A 23,517-nucleotide genomic window follows, 5' to 3' on the forward strand; every position below is an offset into this window, starting at 1 on the left:
ATAAGCAATCCAGATTTGAGTTTGGGGAGTACAGTTCTTCAAACCATTCAAACACTTTATGCTGTGCTTTCAACTCTTGGAAGAAGGGAATTGGGGGAGGGGCAAGAAAGTATTTTAAGTACACAAAGATTCTAAATTTAAGAAAGCTAAGATTTACTACAGCAGGTAGGGACGTTATGAAATTCCATACATTGTAATTTGTGTAGTGTATCAAGGTTTCATAAGCAAGGCCTTGTATTTATTTCAATGCACATCATGTTTTCACATGCATATTAATAAAGGCCCACCTTTGAGAGAAGAAAAAAAGGCCTCCTTTCAAATGAAATCAAGCCCAAGTAAAGTTGAAACTCAACCCACAGGGTCTGGCAGTGTTTTTCAGGCTAAAATAAGATGAATTTCAATTTCATCGTCTTGTAACATTGATAAATGTGATCCAGTGGTTTGCAGAATTTGCAGATTACATAGGTCTTTCTAAACACGTGTAAATATATATCCCAATCTCTGTGCAACTCCAAACAAGGTGCAGTTGGCAGTTAAAGACCAACAACTCTTCTGTGAGACAATCATTTGGTTCATTTACATGAAAAGTCTTCAATAGCAAAAATGCTCCTTCCAATTTACATCAGACAATGACCCCATAACAGAGAACAATGGCTTCCCCGATGGAAGTTAATGCAGAGGAGAGACACACTGAGGTTTAGAAAACAAAGGAAACTTTTCAGCACACTTTGCAAATATTAACCAATATTTAAAATAAAGCACAGAAAAGCTTCCTGTGCTGTGAGTCTGCGGCTCCTGGACAGCTGCTAGTATCTTCAGAATGAGATTAAACAGGAGTGAGCCTTTTTAAGAGGTTATGATGGCAGTTTTCAGATCCTTCCATTTTGTCCTATTTCCCGGGTAAGCACAGTGCACTTGATTTGGGGCTTCCTCACGTTAAAAAAAACCCCCCAAAAACCTTTCAACCCAGTGCATGTCTGTGAACCATGTAGGAACCAGGACCCAGGGCTGCATAAACAGCATACCTGATCTGGTGGTAATATATTGTCTCCATCTGGGCGTGTTAAGGATTATACACCTCTGTGGTCTTTTCATGGGGTTTATGTATGTATCTTTTTGCGTTCTGGAGGCTGTGACCACCTGCTGTAGGCACACTCTGTGCTTGTTACATTTGTACACATCTCCCTTCTTGAATTTAAAGACCCAGCTATTACATCTTGTTTACTCAATATCATTCCCCCATTTAAAAAAAAAAAAAAAAAAAGGACTACATGAACCGAACATGCCATGTTTCAATCTGGCCCCAGTGGCTTTTTCTCTGAAAAGCAAAACGTGTTTCTTTTACACCAGGGCTTTCTCCCCACCCCAGGGGGTGTCTTCCATCCTTTTGTGGCTCAGTTTAAGGCGAAAAGGGCTCCAAACCACTAACTACCTAGGAGAGAGCCCCCTTCTTCCACCTCCAGGGAGAATTTCAGATGTAATGCATCTGAAGATAGCGTGCTCTCTTCTGACTTCTTTGCCACCATTGCGAGGATCACAAAACACCAGCGCCTTGGCTTCAAGATCTTTTTGCAACCATCTTTGGCGAGGCCTTGCTTCCTTCCACTCGAGTAAGTTGCGGCTTGGGACCGTGGAGAGGGCCGGGCGAGAGGCTGCGATGTCGTTGGAGGCAGCCGCGGCCCTGTCAGCAGCCCCGCACCTCCAGCACCACGACCACCGGCCCTGCCTTCGGCCCCGGGCGAAGGAGCGGCGGCCGCAGACGGGCGGGTCGGCGGGGCTCGGCTGCCCTGCGCCGAGCCGGCACCGGCCGGGCGCCCGCGGGCTGCGGGGCTTCGCGTGTCGCCTCCTTCTCCCCGAGCCTCCCTGCCCCCCCCCAACGGCCGCCCCCTCCCCCTCGCCCGCGCTCCCTTTTGTTCGCTCTCCGCTCGGGCCGAGCCTCCGCCGCCGCCCCGCCGCCCGGGGCCCGCACCCCCGTCGTAGGCCCCGGCGTGGCAGCCCCGCCGCCGCCGCCGCCGCCGCCGCCGCCGCCGCGCGGCCTAGAGCGCGGCGCCCGGGGAGGCGCGCGGGGCCCGGGCCGGGCGCACGGCGAGGCCGCGGCTGCGGCGGCGGCGGGGCGGTGGCACCGGCAGCATCGGCGGCGGCACCGGCGGGCGAGGCCGCCCCGCCGCTCACGCACAGCCCGGCCGCGGCGGCGGGGATGCGACGACACGCCCGTGGCATGGAAGCAGCAGCAGCAGCAGCAGCCGCCGGCGGCGCCGCGCGGAACAAAGGTCATCCGAGCTGCGGCCCAGACGCCCGGGCTTGACCGCTGCGAGGGCCGACCCCGGGCCGGGGGTGGGTGTGCGCCCCGGGGCGCGGGGCGCGCAGGGCTGCGGAGGAAGCGGGGCGCGCGCGGGCGGGCGGGCGGGCGGCTCCCCCCGGGGGGCGAGGCTGGGGCGCCGGCCCCTCGTGCCCGGGGCCTTGGCGATCGCCGGCCGGCGCGTGTGGCTCTGGTCCCTGGGCCTGATCGCCGCGGCCTGTCCACGGCCGGCCTCGGGGACCGCCGGCCTTCGCGCCCCGCCGGCCTCCTTTTGTGGGGGGGGGGGGTAGGGGGGCACCCGAGGCCCCGCCGGTTTGGCTAGGCCCCGCCGGTTCCGAGATGGGGGCCACGTGAGCGCCGCCTCCTCCCCGCTCCAGCGCCGGCGGTGCGCAGCGCATTTTTTAAAAGGCCTCTGTACCCCCTCGGTCTCCGGGTCTGCCCCCCGCACCCCCCACCCAGACATCCCTAGGCTTTTTGTTGTTTTTTTTTTTTGGCCCGAGGTGAAGGGATTTGGGCTCCCCCCACCCCCACCCCCAGGTGCTTGAAAGGAGAGAAGGTCGGAGGAGGAGGAGACTGGGGGGGCCCCGCTGGTGGTGCTGGTGCTGGTGGTGACAGGGAGGGCGAGGAGAGGGCCGGGAGGAGGGGGCTGGGGGGGACAGGCGGAGAGGAGCCTGGTCAACAAGCCAGCACCACCCTGCCAGGGGGCCCAGGCCGGCTCCCGCCGCCAGCGCGGGCAGGGGGAGCAGACACACACGTAGATGGCTCTTTCTTGGGGGGCTCGTGGTCAGCCACCAAGCCAGGGAGCACACACTTGACACAACACGTACACAAAGATCTGAGCCAGGTTGTGGGAGGTAAGTGCGGGAAGGAGCAAGGCGCGGGCCGCAGGGCTCCGCGGTGGGCTTGGGGCGGAGACGAGGGGTGGGTCCGAGGGGCTCTGGGGTGCTGGAGAGGTGAGCCTCTCCAAGGCTGTGCGCTCGCACGGGGTGATGGGGACGGCGGGGGGACACTCGAGGACCCTCCCCTCCTCCCCAGGACCCGAAGGGGGGCAGCCAGCCCCAGCGAGATGCCCCCCTCTGCTGCTGATTTTCAGGGACTTGTTGGCAACTCAGCGAGGGTTGCCATAGCTTTTTTATGTAGGGTGACCAGAACCGGCTGAAACTGGTTTGAGGCAGATCAGCTCCTGAACACAATGCAGTCCCTGAGCTACTACAGTGGGATAGCAGCTTCCTCCCTTCATGGCAGCCAAAAGCCGAGGAGCTTGCAGGAAGGGACCGTCCCAACACACTATGTGAATGCACACTTAGACAGCACACAGCACGGGTACGTGACTAACGGAGCCCTAGAAGGTTCTGTGTAGAGAAGATGGGGGATTTTGAAATGTGCAGGTTTGCAAGCTTGAGATGACTTGGGCTTTTCCTGCCTTTTTCTTTTGCTTAAGGGATGGACAAGGAGCTGAGATTTATGGCCCTTCCTAAAGACAAAAAATGTGCCTTGGTAGGGTGGGGACACTGGGTTTCTGCAGTTCTCTTCTCTCTCTCTTGCTCTGCGTTTTTAACAAAACCAAACCCAAACGAACTAATGGATTTGTAATGGTAGTTTGTTTGTTGCTGGAGAATGCTACTTTGCATGCTTTTCTTCTCTTGCAGGAATGTTCCGTTTTGTGCTTTTTGTTTTAGAAGCTACTAAAGGGTGTTGGGGATACGCCTGGCTGGCATGAAGGCCAAAAGGTAACACTATTGTTCTAGGAAATGAGCATAAATGCATTTCAGTGACGCTGCAAGGCATACATGCTGTCTTTTTTTTCCTTGTAGGCCTGTTGACTGGGGCTGCCTTTAACCCTTTCATATTTGCAGAGAATGCAACCGTGTGACAGTAACTGAACACTGGTCCAAAGTCTTTCCAAAAGGTCAAGGTTCACAAGGTGAGAAACGATATTCTGAGCATGAATTTAAGTATTTATTTGAAGCTCCGTTCAGACACAGACTGACAGTGGCTTGGGACCCTGGAGATAATACTGGGTGGAGAGTGGAGAAGAAATACTCATAACGTTAGCCAAGTTTAATGGGATTAGAGGGACTTTTATGAGGGTGTTGCTATCAGGGTGAAATCAGAATGACTTCATTAAATCGCATGTGGCTGGTCATTTAGAAGAGTCAGGCCTGAAAAGAAGCAAGTTGGAGAGAATGGTAGGCGTCAGGGCCTTGTGGAGAATGCACTGTTTTACATAAGACTGAAGCAGTACACGAGTAGCTTTTTCTCCCCGATGATTACAGAAAAAGGGAAGGGCTTTGCCAAAAATCCAGGTGACTTGGCCACCTTTTAGGGATTTGAGGAGTCTGAAGGTAGATTTGCCTTTTGTTCATTCATCACCTTTCTCTTTACCTCGCTCTGTGTGTTAACCTGAAAGGCTTTTCACTCCGAGTCGAGTGGTGGAATGGCTTTTATTGATCTGGGGGGCTGTGAATGGTGAGTTTGTCAGTGGATTATTTGTGGCATACATTTTAATGTGGAATACTTAACCTGGTGCCAGGAGGAGGCTGGGTAGTATGGCTTCCTCTGTGCAAAGATGCTTGTTAACTCAAAGCTTTACAGCAGTGGATGGCAGACAATGTCCAATGCCTTACAAGATGACAGTTCGATTTCAGCTGGTATTTTTATGCATCCTCCAAAACCAAGAGGTTTTTGAGGAGGAGAGAGAAGCAGGCAGTAATGAGTGGTGGCAAAGTAAGGAATAAAGGCAGTGAGAGCTTACAGGAGAACATGAAGCATTTCGCTTTGGGGTTCCTTGTGAAAAGGACTGCAACTTCCCCAGACAGGAAGCCAGCAGCACCAGAATCCAACCCAAGATGATCTCAGCTACGGATAGAGGAGTTCTGGCTTCTGGTTTGGTCGAAGTACAGTCAAAGGGAGCCCATGGAAGGCACAATGGAAAACAACTGTCTCCCCTACTTTGTAGAGGGTATTTTGTTCCTTTTTGCATTCAGCAGAGTGGTCTTTTCAGAAATGCCGAGGGTCTTAGGAGAGGTTGTGTGCTGGCAGTTGGTGGGCAGAGTCTCTGCAGTGCAGGGTGTCAAGTATGCGAGGGTTTTATTGTTGAATTTTTTTCTCATGATTTCAGAGCATCCAGCGTGTGATGAAGCTGAGAAACAACAGCACATGGGTAGCTCAGAGTGCTTGCTGGGGGATTCAATAGAGATAAATGTAATCTCGGGCTGATAGACCAGTAAATAGCTTATGCGATGGAACAGAATTCTTTACAAATCGCTGTGTGAAAATTGGTTTTCAGTTCTACATTTTTGCCTGCCAGAGGTTCTGTGTCTGAATGTGGCCGAAATCTGCTTGCAAAGCAGATCCCAGTCCACGTTGCATGATACGCTGTTCCTGCTTTTCGGGTGCCAGCTAAAACTCAGATGGCTAATATGATAGCCCTTAATTAGCTTAATACAATAAGCTGTTTTTTAAATAATTGAGTCCTTCACTCCTGTCTTTAGAAAGTCAGTGATTTTTATTTAACGCTGACAACTGACCCCCTGCTGCGACGGATCCTTGAAAAGGATGTTTTAAAAAGCCCTTTTCGTAAGGCCTGGCGTGTCCCAGAATGTTCTGGTTTACTCTCTGTGGTTTTTAGCTTTGTTACTCTCCACTCCCCCCACTCCCCACCCCGGCCCTTGCAAAGGCTCCTGGAAAATAGCAAGTGTTTTGTACAAAGGCCTGTCTTTCCGGCTGCAGAGGGCCGTTGCAGGTCGGAGAGCTGGTTCTCCAGGGTTGCAATCAGGAGCTCATCTCGGCCTGAGGTTTGTCTCAGGTGGCAATATCGGGCCGGGCTCTGAGCCTGAGTCACAGGCCCGGGACTCCCGGGAGGGGAACCAGAGTTTCCTGGGCTCTGGAACGTGAGTGTGGAGAAGCCAGAGCGTCCCCTTTCCCAGAAGGAGCCAGGCGCGGAGCAGGGAGGCACCCAGGTGGGGCCGCCCCACGCCCGGCTGTCCGGTCACCACGCACACCTGGGCCCGGCCCGGCCCGCCCCACCCCGTGGGGTTGCCTGCGGGGGTCTCCCAGGGCCCCGGGCCAGCCCGTCCCTTCAGGGAGGCATGTGTGCGTCTGGCTGGGTGGGGTGGGTCCACTGGAAAGAAAGTGTCACTGGGTGGTGAACCTTGGCTTGTTCTTGTTGTTGGCCTCTTGGAGTCACTTTTTTCCACCTTGAAGAATGTAGGGTCCGGGGTTTCTAGAACTCTCAGCCTCCTGCTTTCGGAGAACTCGTGTTCTGTATTTTTGCTCTCTCTCTTCTCAAGGAGATTCCCCCGCCCCCCTCCCTCCTTGACTCCTTTTTAAAGGAAGGAGGAAGGCTGGGGCTGACATGTGGATGGAATTTTCTGCGGATACCTTCCAGGGGATGAGTTAGAACGGGAGGATTTGTTCGGGGGAGACCCCCGGCCTTCCGCCTTGTTTCTCCCCTTGAAATGCGTTCCTGGGCTCCGCTGGGGGGCGTTGCGTTTGAGTGACCTTTCCCGTATTCTTGGTGGGACTCCATTTAGCTGTTCGCAGCTGGAGTCGAAATTGCCAGCGCAGGGGCTGCAGGAAGATCTGGGGGACGATTTGGGGTTGGTCCCCCCCATTCCCTTAACATCTCTTCCTCATCAGGGCACTACAGTAGCAACACAATAATAACAAACACAGCTGGTAAAGGGGAAGGAAGTCTGCGGCCCCACTGACCCTCCCAGGCGAGAATACTGGAGTGGGCTGCCATTATCTTGCTCCGGAATCTTCCTGACCCAGGGATCGAACCCTCATCTCCTGCGCTGGCAGGCAAGTGCTTTTCCACTTAGCCACCAGGGGAGGCCCAAGGAAATCCATACCTTTGTGTTAATTACACAGGCATTACCCCAAGGGATATTGTGGGTATGGGTTCCAGACCACCGCAGTAGGTTCCAGACCATGGCAATGAAGCAAGTTGCTGGAATTATTTTGGTTTCTTGGTATATATAAAAGTTATGTTTACACTGTAGTCTATTAAGTGTGCAATAGCATTATATCTAGAAACACTATATCAAAAATACTTTATTGCTGCAGAAGATGTAAGCCATCATCTGATAATACACAAAGCTTCAATATTTTTAAAAGCCTGGTATCTGTGAAGGGCAGTGAAGCCAAGCGCAGTCAGAGGAGGTATGCCTGTGTTTGGTGTATGATCTCTTAAGTATGTCATGGTTAAGTGATTAACCTTTTCTTTACGTACGGTAAAACTTACTCCGCAGTGTGCAGTCTTACGGGCTTTGACAAGTGCGTAGCGCCGTGTCTGCCCCACCGTTACCTACAGGGACTCGTTCAATCTCCTGAAACCTTCCCACCTGCTGTCGCTTTGTGGCCAGACTCTCCTCTCCATTCCCGCCCCCCTGGCAGCCACCAGTTTGTTCTGACCTTATGTTGGTCTTTTCCAGAATGCCATGCAAATAGCTTCCTTCACTTACAAAGTGCATTTGAAGGGCCATCCACATTGTTTTGAGTATCCACACTTGGTTCTTCTTTTATTGCCGACTTGTGTAGACCTCTCTATGGATGTACCATGGTTTGTTTCTCTGTTCTTCCGTTGAAAGACACGAGGGTTGTTTCCAGTTGTTTTTTTTTTTTTTTTTTTTGTAATCCTGTTCCCAGAATAAAGTGGCTATAAAAATTTGCATAGGGGTTTTTGTCTGAATGTAAGTTTTTATGTCTGTTTGGTACAGACTGAGGAGTGGGATGGCTGGGTCATGGTGAGTAAGTAAGAATTCAAAGTTAGGATGAAAGTAAATTCAGCTGGTTGTAGCTCACAAAAAGATCTAGCGTTGTCAGCTGCAGTTAAGACTTCCCAAGTACTGTTTTTGTAGCAAATGCTATCCAAAGACACATGAGAGATGTTCATGATAATAGACCACTCACTAACGGGATGACAGGCTTTATAACCCAGAACGAATCGGAATTAGCCAAAAGTGGAAACAAGAACCTGCACGTGGTAAAGCAGCCTTTATCTCCCTCGGCAGTTACTCCTGATCTCTTCAGAACCATTTGGCAGTTTAATTTTTGCATTTGTCTTCAGGTTCCATAAAACACCAGCCAGTGACAGGATTGAAATTTTGGAAAGGGGTACGAAATCTTAGCTGCATCAAGAACTTATCGTTAATTATAATTTGATTTCTTGAGTTTCAAAATATTGGTGTTATTTTAGTATTTGAAGTTATTTTTCAGCTTTTATGTCTTTTAAAGAGGTGAAAATGTGTCAGTAATCTCAAAGCCACGAAGTAAGGAGATTTTGGAAGCATATTTTTTTTTTTTAGCGGATAAAATAGCGTTCGAGATCAGGACGAACAAGTGGACTGAAGTCCTAGTGATGAAAAACAAGGGAAGGGAGCCTGCGACGTGGGGATCAGCATTAATTTGGGGGTTATTTCATCCATGGAGCAGATGCAGTGTGTTGCCTAAGCCCCGGATGTTGTGCTCGGCACTGCGAGGACCGAGGGCAAAGGCATCCAGAGAGGAAAGGCTAGTGGGAAGTAGCGCACGGATGCTATGATAGGAATGCGAATGGGCCACCAAGTGCCAAGTTTAGAGGGAGGAGCCCTGGACGAGATGGCTTCTGAGCCGAAAAAGCCAGTAAAAATATGTCAGGGAGGCAGCGACCCGGAGGGCGAGCAGAGAGCCTGAGGGACTGTGTGTGGAAAGGCCCTGGGGGAGCGGGCAGGCGGGCGGGCAGAGGGCGAGAAGCGGGCAGTGGCTGGGCTTCCGAAGGCCGTCCTGCACCGTCTGCTCCAGGGTGCGCTTCCCTGTGGAGGCAGAGGGGCAGAGAAGAGGCTGTTTATGATAGAGGACCCAGGGCAGCCCCGTGAGTGTGGAATGGAGGCTCTTCAGCGTCCAGTGGGGGCCCACCACGGCAACCATCCAGGGGGAGGAGGGCTCCATCCAAGGCATTGCCATGGCGATGGAGTGGTAGGTGGTGACCGCGTCAGGGGCCTGTGCGTGCATATGTGTGTGTGTGTGCATGCGCTGGTCTCCAGTTAGATATGGGGCCTGATAGAGGGGGAGGATGCCTCTGTGTGTGTGTGTGTGTGTGTGTGTGTGTGTGTGTGTGTGTGTGAGAGTGGGGGAGGCGAGGAGGATGCTCTCTGAAGTTACTTGTCAGAGGTTACTTCTGGCTCTGAGATTCTGAATTCAGGAGGCAGGAAAAGACTGCGGAGGTGGAGCTGCTGGTAGAATGAGTTCAGGTTCCGGTTATGTTGCCCATGGGGTGTCCTTTGCCTTCCAGGTCGTGTGAGCTGGGGGTCTAGATTGGGAGCAGTTGCTACAGAACAGAGCTGATAGAGGAAAGATATGAGAAGGTGTCAATTTGGGTTGCCAGAAGATAATGATTTGTACAGTAAAAAGTAAAATGCATCAATGAAGGGGAGGCAGGGGCTGAAGAACTTAAAGACGTGTGCTTCTGAAAGTCGGAGGGCAGACCGTGATGTCAGCAGCCTAACACCTGCAGGCAGCACTGTCTGTCACGGTGGCCTTTCCGTAGGTTTAAGACTGAGACGTTGAGGCGAGCTGAACGCTGTTGCCCCCCACCCCTGCCATAGTGCAGGTCAGGACACTCAGGCAGAGATCCTGGCCAAGGTCCGCCTGCTCAGAAACGGGCTGCAGGCGGAACTGGAAGCCTGCTCCTCATCCCTGGGCTCTTCTGCCTCGTCGAGGGACGAGCAGGATCCGGGGACCAGGGGAAGTCATGGAAGGTGCTCAGGGTTGGGAAGGCCTGTTAGGGACAGGGAAGGGGAGCAGGTGTCGTGGAGAAGTTGGAGGCACAGTTCAGGGCCTTTGCCATTAGCCAGGTTTTCCTGACTTCGGTCATCACGATGAGAGAGAAGAGTCTGTGTCTACACCAGAGGCGCACGGTGCTAGAATTGCATGCCGGGAAGACGCAAGCGTTTCCTTTACTGGGCACTGGGGTGAGGGACAGATTGGGAGAAGGAACAGGAGGTGTTTTTGTTTTATTTATTCTTCGAAAAGGATAAGAAAGTCAGCGTAAATTGAAAGTGGTGTCGAGAAAAATCTTTTGTCCTCTCAAATAAGCACGATTTAAGGAATTCTTTGAATGCTCGTCCATGGACAGGAAGTTCTCAGTTTGGCCTGTTTGAGGTTGAGGGGAAGAGCAAATTCTCCTTAATCTAAATCTGGAGGCTGAAATAAGTAGTGTTTTTAGACAAAACCAGCGTGGCCTTCTTAGCCGTCCCGAGGACTCCCCGCCAGGTGTCCTCTGGTCGACGGTCATGAGGGCCCCCGAATGCAGGTCTGTTCTCAGTCAGGTATTACCCCGTAATTAGAGATTCTGAGCATCCTAAAGGATTCATAGAGACCCAGAGGTGAAGTCAAGGTGGTGTAGTTCTTGAGTGTCTTCTCAAGGCAGCCTTGCCTTTTGAGAACCAAATTCCTGCTGGCTCATGCGGTCTAGTGATGGGCGGTGATTTTGGTCATTTTCTTCTGTGAGGAACAGATTCTTTCTGGGTATCTGAACAGTAAGAGTTTTTCAAAGACTTCCAGGTTAGAAAAGTCACAGCTCTGTGTTAAAAATAAACAACTGAATAGCCGGAAATGCATTAAACACTTATAGTTATCTCTTCATTTTCCACAGTGAGCCCAAACTGGGGTGGAGGTGGGGTTCAGCAGGTAGTTAATAGCACATCTGAAACCAGAACCCACTGCCCTACAGACTTCTAGCCCAAGGCTGTTGCCATCAGTATTTCTTTCTGCAATCCAAAATTAGTTGTCTGGGTTTTGATGATATAGAAGCCAGCTTTTATTTATAGTCCTTATATCATGTGAACCTTAAAGCCTTATTTACTGAAATGAAGCCCTCACACAGGTACCCATTGATAAGCTGGTCCTTCACGGTTTTGCTGATACATCAAGAGTTGGGAGGTAGTTTGAGGTCTCCCTCTTGAGACTTGATTATGCCTGTGTGTCTGCTAAATCGTTTCAGCCGTGTCCGGCTCTTGGCAACTGCATGGACTGTAGCCCGCCAGGCTCGTCCACGGGATTCTCCAGACCAGAATGCTGGAGTGAGTTGCCACGCCCTCCTCCAGGGGATCTTCCTGACCCAGGGATCGAACCCGTGCTGCTTAACATCTTCTGCGCTGGCAGGCGGGTTTGTTACCCCTAGCGCCACCTGGGAAAGCCCCCTCAGCAAGTTAACTTAAAATTTGAAACCATTCTTTTCTTGAGGGTTGTTTAGAAGATTAAGTGCACATGAAGTGCCTAGCAGAGTGTCTGGTGCTCCATGAGTCCTCCCTAGAATCTTAGCTGTCCTGTATTCCCGAGCTGCCTGTTTTAGGGGAAGGACCGCGTCCCTGACATCTCTTTTCCGTCTTGGTGGTGTTTCTCCTGTTCAGTCTTTTACCTCCTTTGTCGGTAGTGATTTCTGTTTTGAGGTGTGGGCCATGAAGGCGCCACAGCGTTTCCTGCCTGGTCTGTAGGTTTTGAGTTGCAGCTGCCCTTTATCTGATGAAAAGCGAGGGACATCTCGGCAAGAGTCCTTGTTCTTCTTACTTGGCCACGCTTAACATTTATAGCTGGAAAATCTTGAACAAATTTTGTAGTTAAAGTCTTAACACTTCAACTGTCTTTGTTCCCAAGTAAATTCAGCCCAGTCAGCGAGGGCCTAGCATCTGGGTTGTCTGCCTATTGGTGTGCTTTACATCAACCAGAGTTTCAGAGCAAACAAAAGTTGATCGTGAAGCTGTGGCCGGATAGCTCAAGCCTCTGTTCCGTCCGTCTCCCCAGCCCTTTGCTGCCCATGTTTGCTTGGCAGTGACCAGATAGTCATGTCTTACACACTGGACCTTGGAGGGGATGGAAGATGGAGGGGAGCAGGGGTCCCGGGACCTCGCTGTCTAGAATGGCCCTGTCCCGTTGGCTGGCCCCCACCACATACGGCTTCTGAGCGCTTGCTGTGTGGCCAGTCCTGTTTTGGGGGCTTCCCTGGTCACTAAGTTGGTAAAGAATCTGCCTGCCATGGAGGAGACCAGGGTTCAATCCCTGGGTCAGGAAGATCCTCTGGAGAAGAAAATGGCAACCCACTCCACTCTTCTTGCCTGGAAAATCCCATGGACAGAGGAGCCTGGCGGGCTACAGTCCATGGGGTTGCAAGAGTCGGACACAACTTAGGGACTAAACCACCACCAGTCCTAATTGAGATGGGCTGTAAGCATAAAATAAACACAGGGTTTCGAAGACTTAGATAGCAAAGAGAAATGTAAAATGTCTCATTAATAGCTTTTTAATATAGACTTTATGTTGAAAGAATATTTTGGTTGAATAAAACGTATTACTAAAACTTATTTCACACTATTCCCCCCGCCCCCCAGCCCTTTTCTTTTAAAGACAGAGGGACTTCCCTGGCAGTCCAGTGGTTTAAGATTAGGAGTTTCCACTGCAGGGGGTGTGGGCTTGATCCCTCATGGGGGAGCTAGGATCCCGCATGCCGAGTGGCAAGTAAATAAAAAAAGTGCAAAAAAAAAAAAAGGGAAACTTGCCACTATATATGTGGTTTTCATTCTGTTTCTGTCTGATAGTGCTGGTCTGGATTGTTGGACGGACGACCAGGTTTAACAGTGAGACTTCCCTGGCGCCCCGCAGTGCTCGTGTTCACTGATGTTGAGCCCTTCTTTCGGTCGAGAAGATAGGGTGAGAACTACGATAGGGTCTCCTTGTCAGAGAAGTTCATTCTTCCCTGGTTTGGGCTCCCTTTCTCTCCCAGATATCCTAATCCATCTCCAGATTGCAGGATTTAGACAACCTTGCCACACTGGTGTCTGATGGGGAACGGAAAGGAAATCCACTGCAAGTTTGCTGTGTGCTGGAGGCTTTATACTGACTGTCCCTGGAAAGGTATAATTAACATCCCCGGTGAGCCTTACAGACGGAGGAGGGCAGCGCTGAGTAAGAGATGGACCCGGACTTGGAGCAGGGTCCGGCTCGCTCTGCGTCTCTTCCCTGCCTTTCCCCACCCGCTGCTGCGGTCCTGTGCTCCCTCCTGGGTGCCCTTATCGTCCAGGTAGGACTAGTGGCATACAGATCACGCCGGGGATCTTGTTAAAATGCAGATAATGGTTCACTAGGGCTGGTATGGGCCTGGGATCCTGTATTTCTGACCAGCTCCCAGGCGATGGTGGTCTGCTGGTCCTTAGACTGCATGGAGTAGTAGCAGGGGTCTGTAGTGTGCCCTTGGTTTCAGATCCTCTGTCTCTGCTCCGAGTCATCTGATGCTCCAAGCCTTGCCCGACTGCGGGAACTCACTGTCGCTTTGCATGTGATGCCAGTGAGGGCATTTGGGGTCAGCCCTCATTGTTGGGTCATGGATGCCCAGCCTGGCATGAGCACTGGTTTCTGGGTATGCAGGATCTGCCTGGATACTCAGTGTATTCTTGTTCCCACATAAGCTGTGTTACTGAAGCTTTACTACCTTGGTCCCTTGACTGATGAGACAGAGAGAGCTTTACTATCAGAATGCTGTCCAGGAGATCCATGGCAGGGGTACCTGTTTGGAGTCACTGTGATAAACAGTGTCAGCAAGTCAACATGTGAGAGTAACCACAGGGCTTCCCTGGGGGCTCAGTGCTAAAGAAGCCTCCTGCCAGTGCAGGTTCCAGCCCTGGGTCTGGAAGATCCCCTGGAGCAGGAAGTGGCAACCCACTGCAGCATTCCTGCCTGGGAAATCCCATGGACGGTGGAGCCTGGTGGGCTACAGTCCATGGGGTCGCAAAGAGTTGGACACAACTGACTGACTAAGTAGCAGCCATAGACAGGAATAACTGCCACGTTTGGTTCGGAGACGTGGGATCTGATGGGAGGGGAGGACTCAGAGCTGTTAGCGGCCGCCGTTTCTGCCTCCATGCCTGACAGGGAGTCGGGTGACTTGTGACTTTCCCTTAGAATGGGAGCCCTAATGAGCCTCCTCACAGGGTGGTGATGAAGAATGGCTAATCAACACCACCTGCTTGTCTAGTGCACACGAAGGCACACACTCTGGAGGCCTTGGATCCAGATGTCTTGGGGAAGCTCAATCCCAGGCCTGAGCCAAAGGAGAAATTGAGTTCCAGTAAGGAATTTGGTGAATTACGTGTTTGAACTGTAAGAGACCACAGAACTGTAGTTGGCATGTTTTAAAATTTGGAAATGGATTAAATTAGTTGTAAGGATAAAATGGTGTCTGTTACATGAGATTCCTGGGCATCCTTGATAGCTCAGTTGGTAAAGAAACCGCCTGCATTGTGGGAGACCTGGGTTTGATCCCTGGGTTGGGAAGATCCTTTGGAGAAGGGAAAGGTTACCCACTCCAGTATTCTGGCCTGGAGAATTCCATGGACTCTATAGTCGATGGGGTCGCAAAGAGTCAGACATGACTGAGTGACTTTCACTGCCACATGAGATACCAGTAAAGCCTGCCATTGCACAGAAACTCTGGTTGAGTTTTAGATCTTACTGGACATTGGGAGTCTGAGAGTGCTACGGCACGTGAATCCAGCACGTTGCATCTGGCTTATTACTTGTTGGTTAAATCCGTCAGCTCCCGGTTTTGAGCTGAATCCCTGTTTGGGGTGGGGAGAGTGTGTGTCCTGGTGCGTCAGCTGTGGCTTCACATTGCTGTGAGAGGAGCAGGGACAAGACTGGGCATTCAGGGCAGGCGTGGCCGTGGGGCCTGCGCTGGAGAAAAGGGTTGGAACCACGGGTATTAATCTGAGCTGGGGATGAGTTCAGGATATGTAGTGGGGTGGTAAGTCAGAGGTCCTCCTGGAGCCTGCCAAGAGTCAGGGTCAAAGACTAGCTGGGCAGAGAGAACATTAGACGGCAACGCACAGATGACCGGTCCCCCGTCCAGGGAGTCTGGCCAGAACCAGCAGAGCGTGGCCCACAGACCGATGGGTGTGTGAGAGGGCAGGAAGGGCATCCCGGGGGTGCAGTGGTTAAGAACCCACTTTCCAATGCAGGGGGCGCGGGTCCAGTCCCTGGGCAGGGAAGACCTAGAGTCCCACATACCTCCTTGCTGCTAAGTCGCTTCAGTCGTGTCCGACTCTGTGCGACCCCACAGACAGCAGCCCACCAGGCTCCCCGTCCCTGGGATTCTCCAGGCAAGAACACAGGAGTGGGTTGCCATTGGGTGCAGCCAAATATTTTTTTCAGAAAGTAAAAAAGTACAGGGCTACAGGACCTGGGAGACGTGCAGGCTCTCTGTGCTCGTGGGAGAGCCCTTTGGAAGAGCTTTGCCGTGATTCATTATCGTCAGAAAATAGCTTACCTGTAAGTGAACTGAATTTGTGTCCTAAAGGTTTTGACACTATTGTTTTCTGATATACTCACTTGGCTTCTGGAGGTAGAGACAGGAGGAAATATGCAAACAAAGAAACATTGTGAGGAAGTAGAGGTTCCAGTAAAGATAAACTTTGCGTGAAATTTTGAAAAAAAATAGAGGGATGAAGCTTTACAGAAAGAGAGAGAAGATCCAAGGTAGGAGATCCAAGGTAGGGCTTGGCTGGGGAAGGAAGTCCATGCCGAGGACTCGGGGAAGCGTCTTCAGGCGGGGACACAGTTTAAGGCAGGAAGTGACTCAACCCGAGTTGGGAGGAAGACAGCTGACGGGTGAGTCGGTCACTTTGGGAAAGGGTGTCTCTAGCCACTTTGGATTTCTGAGTCTTTCGGACTCGCAGCAGCGCTGACAAGCTGGTGCCTTCGCCCGCGCCAGGCCCGGGGCGCTCCTCGCCCCCAGAGGGAGCGGACGTGCGAAGCCGAGCGGCCGGCGTCGGGGCTGCGTTCACACCCGGGTCTTCTGGACCTGATGGCCGTGGCCTCACGCGCTTCAGCTTAGCAGCCAAGGTGTAGGAGCTCTTGAGTGTGGAGATTCAATCTGTGTTTTCTGTTTACTCAAAGGTCACGAAAACAGTACGTTTAGCTATCAGTGTTTGCTCCATAATCACACAGCGCCTGCTGTGAAGACTGGCCAGAGGGCCGGGGGAGTTGGCCAGGCTAGTGTCAGGGGCTCCCCTGGGCGCGTCACTGCGTGTCCGCGGGTGCTTATGGGTGGGGGTGTGTGTGTGAGAGAGGTGTGTGTGTGTGAGGTGAGTGTGTGTGTGAGGTGAGTGTGTGTGTGAGGTGTGTGTGTCTGAGGTGAGTGTGTGTGTGTGAGATGAGTGTGTGTGTGTGTCTGAGGGTGCTCATAGGTAGGGGTGTGTCTGTGAGAGAGGTGTGTGAGTGTGTGTGTGTCTGAAGGTGCTCATGGGTAGGGGTGTGTGTGTGTGTGAGAGAGATTGTGTGTGAGAGAGATGTGTGTGTGTGAGGTGAGTGTGTGTGTGAGGTGAGTGTGTGTGTGAGGTGAGTGTGTGTGTGAGGTGAGTGTGAGTGTGTGTGTGTGTCTGAGGGTGCTCATAGGGTATGTCTGTGAGAGGTGTGTGTGTGTGAGGTGAGCATGTATGTGTGTGTCTGAGGGTACTCATAGGTAGGGGTGTGTGTCTATGAGAGAGAGGTGTGTGTGTGTGAGGTGAGTGTGTGTGTGTGAGGTGAGTGTGTGTGTGTCTTAGAGTGCTTCATGGGTAGAGGTGTGTGTGTGTGAGGTGAGAGAGAGGGGTGTGTGTGTGTGTATGTGTGTGAGGCCAGTGTGTGTGTGTGTGTGTGTCTAAGGGTGCTCCTAGGTAGGGGTGTATGTGTGAGAGGTGTGTGTGTGTGAGGTGAGAGTGTGTGTATGTATGTGAGGTGAGTGTGTGTATGTGTCTGAGGGTGCTCCTAGGTAGGGGTGTGTTTGTGAGAGAGAGAGGGGTGTGTTGTGTGTGTGAGGTGAGTGAGTATGTGTGTCAGGGTGCTCATGGGTGTGTGTGTGAGAGAGAGGTGTGTGGTGTGTGTCTGAGGGTGCTCATAGGTAGGCGTGTGTGTGTGTGAGAGAGGTGTGTGTGTGTGTGAGAGGTGTGTTTGTGTCTGAGGGTGCTCATAGGGGTGTGTGTGTGTCTGAGGTGAGTGTGTGTGTGAGGGTGCTCATAGGTGGGGGGTGTGTGTGTGAGAGGGGTGTGTGTGTGTGAGGTGAGAGTGTGTGTGTATGTGTGTGAGGTGAGTGTGTGTGTGAGGTGAGTGTGTGTGTATGAGGGTGCTCCTAGGTAGCGGTGTGTGTGTGAGAGAGGGGTGAGTGTTGTGTGTGTGAGGTGAGTGAGTGTGTGTGTCTGAGGGTGCTCATAGAGGGTGTGTGTGTGAGAGAGAGGTGTGTGGTGTATGTCTGAGGGTGCTTATAGGTAGGCGTGTGTGTGTGTGTGAGAGGTGTGTTTGTGTGTGTGAGGGTGCTCATAGGTAGGGGGGTGTGTGTGTCTGAGGTGAGTGTGTGTGTGTCTGAGGGTGCTCATAGGTGGGGGGGGTGTGTGTGTGTGAGAGAGGGGTGTGTGTCTGAGGGTGCGCCTAGGTAGAGATGTGTGTGTGTGTGTCTGTGTGTGTCTGTGTGAGGTGAGTGTGTGAACGTTTCAGGTCCCTCATGCACGTCTGTCCATTTGGCAAAATGCGAGTCTGGTTCGGCTGTCTAGCATTAATTTGGGGAAAGTTGAAACACATAGTTTAGCACTTGAGTAGTAATACTGATTAGGCTTGGCTGGTTTTGATTTAGATGACTCATAGCTTTTTTAAAAACAATTCTTTTCCTGCTAATCTTGGGCAGTAGGTACCGTTGGCCTCTGTTGGTGTTTGATTTAGCTGTCCCTTCTTTGGTTACACTCTGCCTTGGTTTCAGGTCGTTGAGGATGGGAAATTTCTGTTCTGCCTCTGTTGTGCTGCCTAGAAGACCTTGCTGGGCTGCTTTTCTGCAGGAGGGCAGTTAAGTAAAGGATGCTCATTATTAAATCACGTGTGTGCGTGCCAAGTCGGTCAGTCGTGTCTAACTCTGTGTAACCCCCATGGACTGTAGCCCACCAGGCTTCGCTGTGCATGGGATTCTCCAGGCAAGAATACTGCAGTGGGTTGCCATGCCCTCCTCCCGGGGATCATGCCAGTCCAGGGATCGAACCTATCGTTTGATCCATCAGGAAAGCTCCAGAAATGTAACTGACCTCTTGAAACTGCAAGATTTGATTAAACTTGGTTTCAAATAAGCCCCAGAGACGTCTCACTCTGAAAGCGTCCAGCATCCAATAAGCTTGGGCAATGCTTCCAGCTTGGACATTGGATCCCCATGATTAAGTTTCACCCTAGAAATTCACATCAGCACTTAAAAGTTCAGAGAAGCCTTGGGAGAAGAAAGATGTGTGTTTATGTGTTTAATCCAGCACTTCCCCAAATCCCTAAACTGTAGAATCCCTGCTTTCCCCTATTTGGTGGAAAATTGTGTAACAGGAGCATTCCTGCGTGACCATTATTCCAAGCTCTTGATTGGTGAAATGAGTGCAAATGCAGGGGGACCTCGTGAGAAATACCGAGAGCTTCTTCTCCTTTTACTGTAACCTAGTGTTGGACAGCGTGATACCCTTCATTCTCCTCGTGTGTGTGCGCTCTGGTTTTTCTCTACTCCAGGAAGAGAACTTTTAAGTGAGTTTACTTTTAAAAGTCAGTAGACTTGTTGTGAACGATTACCCTGGGGGATGCTCTTAGTCATGTCTTATAGATGAAAGCCCTACGTTTCAGAAATCTAAAACTGCCTCAGGTGAGTTTGGTGTCTAGCGAGACAAGGCAATGCTCATTTTGGAATTCCGGACCAGCTGTGATCAGCCCGTGGCAGCCCTTGGTCTACAGGCTTCCTCAGGGGTTGGGGGAGGAAGGGGCGGGGCGCTGGAGGGGCCGCCCTCCCCAGGCTGGGGGACGCCCAAGGGGAGCAGGCTCACGGTTTGTCTTTTTACGTTTGTTTGTTTGGCTCCGCCAGGCCCTAGCGGTGGCACACGGGGTCTTCAGGCTTCAGTGCAGCATGTGGGAGCTGGTTCCCCGACCAGGGGTCAACCCAGGCCTCCTGCACTGCGAGCACAGTGTCAGCCACCGGCCCACCGGCAGGTCCCCAGCCGCTTTATTGTGTTCTTAGGAGGGTTAGGTCCTGGTGGGAGAACAGGTAACAAGGGGAAAGTCCGTTCCCGGAGAGCAGGGCTTTTCAGCCTCAGCACTAGCGAGCTTAAGGGCCGGGCCGTTCGTTGGGGGCTGTCCCTTGCAGTATAGGATGCTTAGCGTCTCTGGCCGCTTACTTCCTACCCCGCTGAATGCCAGGAGCCACCCCTCACCACACTTGAGGTTGTGCCAGCCAGAAATGTCTCTGGACATTGCTAAATTTCTGTAGCCATGGAGGAGGAGCAAAATCACTCCTGTTGAGAACCACCGACTCAGAACCTTGTTGCGAGGACAATGCTCTGAAACTTGGGTTGTAAAGATTCTGAAAGAAAGATTTCTAGCACGTGTGGCTGGATTGTAACTTCCCTGAAAAGAGTGAGGTTCTGTCAGCTCCCAGCGCTCCCCTTCATGTTTTCTGAGGCTGTGATTCTCAAAAATCTATGCCAATAGTTTTAAGTTTAGTATTTGAAAAAGTTTCTGGTTAAAATGAATACGAAACAGCAAAAAGCAAAGTGGCTGGTTTGATGGGAGCATTTCAGGGGCAAACTTCTGTAGTGGATGTAGGATTTTTGTACAAAAATCTAGACGGTTTATTCAGGTGACAAACGAAACATGCTTTGAGGTTCTCTTGTCTGTAGTCAAAGTATCACGTCTGATGTAGAAAATCTATACTTTGCTTCAAGCTGGAATTATAGAGATGTTACTGAAAAGTGTGGCATTTATAAAATGCCAAATGAATGCTTCGAAGGCCTTCGTGAGTTTTTCTCTTAAACGGGGATCCTTTGATTTTAGACATGGGTATGTACGTGATTTCTTAGTTTTGAAATACTGAAATCCACCAAACTTGAATATTTTATATCCAACTAATAGCAAAGAAATTTAGGCTTTTTTCCCCTTGCTTTCTCATCATTGAAGCTCTTTGAATAACTCACTCCGAGCAGAGGCTGTAATGAGTTTTCCTGAAGTTTATTAAGGGTGACAGATTTAGCCCAGACCCTTTCAGTACTTTTATAAACTCATTGACATATTAGTGAACTGCTGGCACAGGGGCCTTGTAGTTAAAAGAATGTGGTGCACCCAGTGGGAAACAGAGCTCTTGCCAAAGGACCTTTGACAGAATTGCCAAGGCTGGTGATGCTGACTGCCCTTGAGTTCATAGGAAATTTAAACTTTCATCTACTTCCCCGTAGATAGGTGATCTTGAAAGTGCTTAGGTGGATGAACTTTGAAAAACCTTGTGTCCCTACCTTCTATCCCCTGCCCTTTCTGGATTCAAGTGTCAGGATGTTTAGTGTGAATCCTAAGCCTTTCTGTGAATTTTCCCTATCTATAAATTTTACATATTTATGTATAAATGTATAAAATGCAGTATGCTTGTTTTACATATCATGTAAAATGCAATAGGCTTATTTTTTTCTTTTTAGTTTTAATGTAGTTTATATATTGTTTTAGGACCCGATTCCCCCCCCCCCCCCCAATTAAAAAGAGCGTACTGTCAACGGTGTGAACATACTTCACACTATTTTTAATAAAGTTTGATTTATTTATGGCTGCGCTGGGTCTTTATTCCTGCGCGTGGTCTTTCTCTAGTTGCGGAGAGCACGCTTCTGGTCTCATTGGCTTTTGTTGCAGAGTCCGGGCTCTGCGGTGAGTGCAGGAAGGGCTTAGTGACTGTGGCTTGCGGACTTAGTTGCCCTGTGACACGTGGGATCTTCCCAGACCAGGTATTGAACCAGTGTCTCCTGCATTGCAAGACGGATTCTTAACCACTGGACCCCCAGAGAAGCACTACTTAACACTGTTCAACTGTACATTTCAAAATGTCTAAGGTGGTAGACTTCACATTATGTGTGTGCTGCTGCTGCTAAGTCACTTCAGTCGTGTCCGACTCTGTGCAGCCCCATAGACAGCAGCCCACCAGGCTCCCTCGCCCCTGGGATTCTCCAGGCAAGAACACTGGAGTGGGTTGCCATTTTCTTCTCCAATTCATGAAAGTGAAAGTGAAGTCGCTCAGTCGTGTCCGACTCTTCGCAACCCCATGGACTGCAGCCCACCAGGCTCCTCCATCCATGGGATTTTTGTACTGCAATTAAAAAGAGGTACCACAGTTGATGGGATCATTTTCCTGCTGATGTACATTTCCATGTTTTCCAGTGTTTTGCTATATTTACAAATATCTCTGCCCCAGACATTTTCATGCAGATGCTTCTCACTTGGGAAGATTTATTCCTTTGGTTTAAAACCTTGTGCCTGTGCCTTGAAATCAGTGACTTGTCTTCCAGGTATAGCAACTAGGATTCTTGCCCGTTTTTTCCTTGGGAGTAACTAAGGAAAGAGCAGGTTTTTCCTCTGGACTTTAAAAAATTTCTTGGTTTGTGAGAGCGCTGTTGGAGAGAATCTCATGGTGCGTAATCTTCTTAGCAGAAGGTTTTCTTTCATTCAATTTTGGGGGTGTCCAGGCAAGCACTTGCCCTGAGCACCTGTTTACTTTGCACCAGATAGCTGTAGAGATGGTCAGCCTGGGAGATGACCTGGTGCCCAGAGGCATTCCTGGAGGAGAAATGAAGGCCAGGCCTCAGAAAGACCAGATGACCGACTTCTGATAAGCGGGTTTGGTCAGCCGGTTAGGCGGCTTACTCCTGCGCACCGTGGTCTGGACAGACCTGAGCTGGCTCTTCTGAACCAGCGCTTGGTATCTGGTTAGCCCTGACTTCTGCCTTCAGGTTTTTCCCCGGAGAGCCATCATTTTGAAATGCTAATCCGAAGCAGCCCTACCCTTTAAATTTGCATTCTGCTTTCTAAAGAAAAACACGGGGGCAGGTATTTTTGGAAGCTTTGTATATTCAGTAAGTAGATATTCCCACCCTTCTAGAACCTTATTAGCACTCACGGCAAGTCAGCACAGTTCTATTTTTGACTCTCAAGCAAGGGAAAGAAAACATTGGTCATGTGGATTGACGGGAGTTGCTTAATTTGGGTACAGTCTGCGGCAGGTTCAGTCACGGGGAGTCCCAGCACCCTCCCCGACACAGTCTCCCTCGCTGTGTGTCCAGGAGGTGAGCTGGTGCCAAAGAGGGACGTGGACTGGTCCCCCCTGTCCCCTCCCCCCAGGCGCTCAGCCAAGCCCACGAGGCTCTGCAGGGCCCCAGGCCCGAGCACGCAGCAGACTCGGCCCCGGGGACGTGCCGGTCGTGGGGAGACTGTCCATTCCCAGATCCCAGGACCACGCGGAGCCAGGGTGAGCGGTGGTTCCTCCCACTTCCTGAGGAAGTGACAGAGGGCCCTGGTGAAGGCTGCTTTCTCCAGGAGTCCCCCCCCGGGAGAAGGGACAGGACATGCAAATTGACCATCCTCTGAGGGAGTAGAGGCTTTGAAAGGAAAGGAGCCCTCCGTGGTCGACCTTTTTGTCCATTTCCTTTGATCTTCTCACGCTTCGCTTTCAGAAATTATTTCCTAACTACTCTGCCCTTCTGGTTGCCTTTCTATGGATGTCCTGTCCCCGGCTAAACAGAACACGGAGAGAGGCGGACCCTGACTTCCACAGAGGGTTTTCAGGGCTGAGGCTCTGAGTGATGAGCATTTTAAAGGAATATAGTCGCTTGAATAATAAAAACACCGTCTTCATAGGCTATTTAATTTTCTGCAGGCAGACCCAGGATAAAATTCCTGGGGACTCATTAATAAAGGAAGATGTGGAAAATGAGGGCCTTTTGGGCCATTTTAGCAAACTGCAAATGAAGTCAAATATTGAATCAGTTGACTCCTTTGAAAGGAAAGAACCACTTGTAATGTATCCTGTCATGGCTTAATATCACTTACTTTCTAATTTTGTGTATATGAAATAGAATATCTTCATCTTGAGTTTTTTTCCTTTTTCGATGGTTATCTGATTCAGACTCTTCCCTCCTCTCTTCGTCTTTAGCCTGTTGTGAACCGTATTTGCTTTCCTTGATGTTTGCTTCCTTCTTCCCGAGCACTTAGACGGCACTTAGAGCTGAAAGCTGTGAACGGAGGCGGAGGTGGATCAACTCCCGGGCTCCCTGTGTCTAGGCCAGTGTCTTGTAGAAAGAAGGGTTGCCTGTAAGGGTGGACCTTCCATCCAGCAAGCTGTGTCTTTCTTTTCCCTTTTCTCCATATTGCTTTTATTTTCATACCTGTTTTTT

At 50.8% G+C, this 23,517-nt stretch overlaps 1 protein-coding gene across 9 annotated transcripts in view; it reads left to right on the forward strand.

Annotated features, from left to right (window-relative positions):
* Positions 1-23,517, forward strand: part of ZNF532 (zinc finger protein 532) — a 130,290-nt gene that overhangs the window by 15,351 nt on the left and 91,422 nt on the right. For 3 of the 9 annotated variants that reach the window (XM_055559441.1, XM_055559448.1, XM_055559449.1), the window contains exons 1-3: positions 2,196-2,334; positions 3,949-4,029; positions 4,114-4,223. The gene's annotated coding sequence lies outside the window, so the exon portion shown is untranslated. Of the gene's footprint in view, positions 1-892; positions 1,611-2,195; positions 2,335-2,950; positions 3,154-3,411; positions 3,623-3,948; positions 4,030-4,113; positions 4,224-22,247; positions 22,593-23,517 lie in introns of those variants that run through there. The other 6 variants (XM_055559443.1, XM_055559444.1, XM_055559446.1 and 3 more) reach the window with 6 other exon arrangements.

Source organism: Bubalus kerabau, chromosome 21, assembly GCF_029407905.1.
Source record: "Bubalus kerabau isolate K-KA32 ecotype Philippines breed swamp buffalo chromosome 21, PCC_UOA_SB_1v2, whole genome shotgun sequence".
NCBI classification, from domain to species: Eukaryota; Metazoa; Chordata; class Mammalia; order Artiodactyla; family Bovidae; genus Bubalus; species Bubalus kerabau.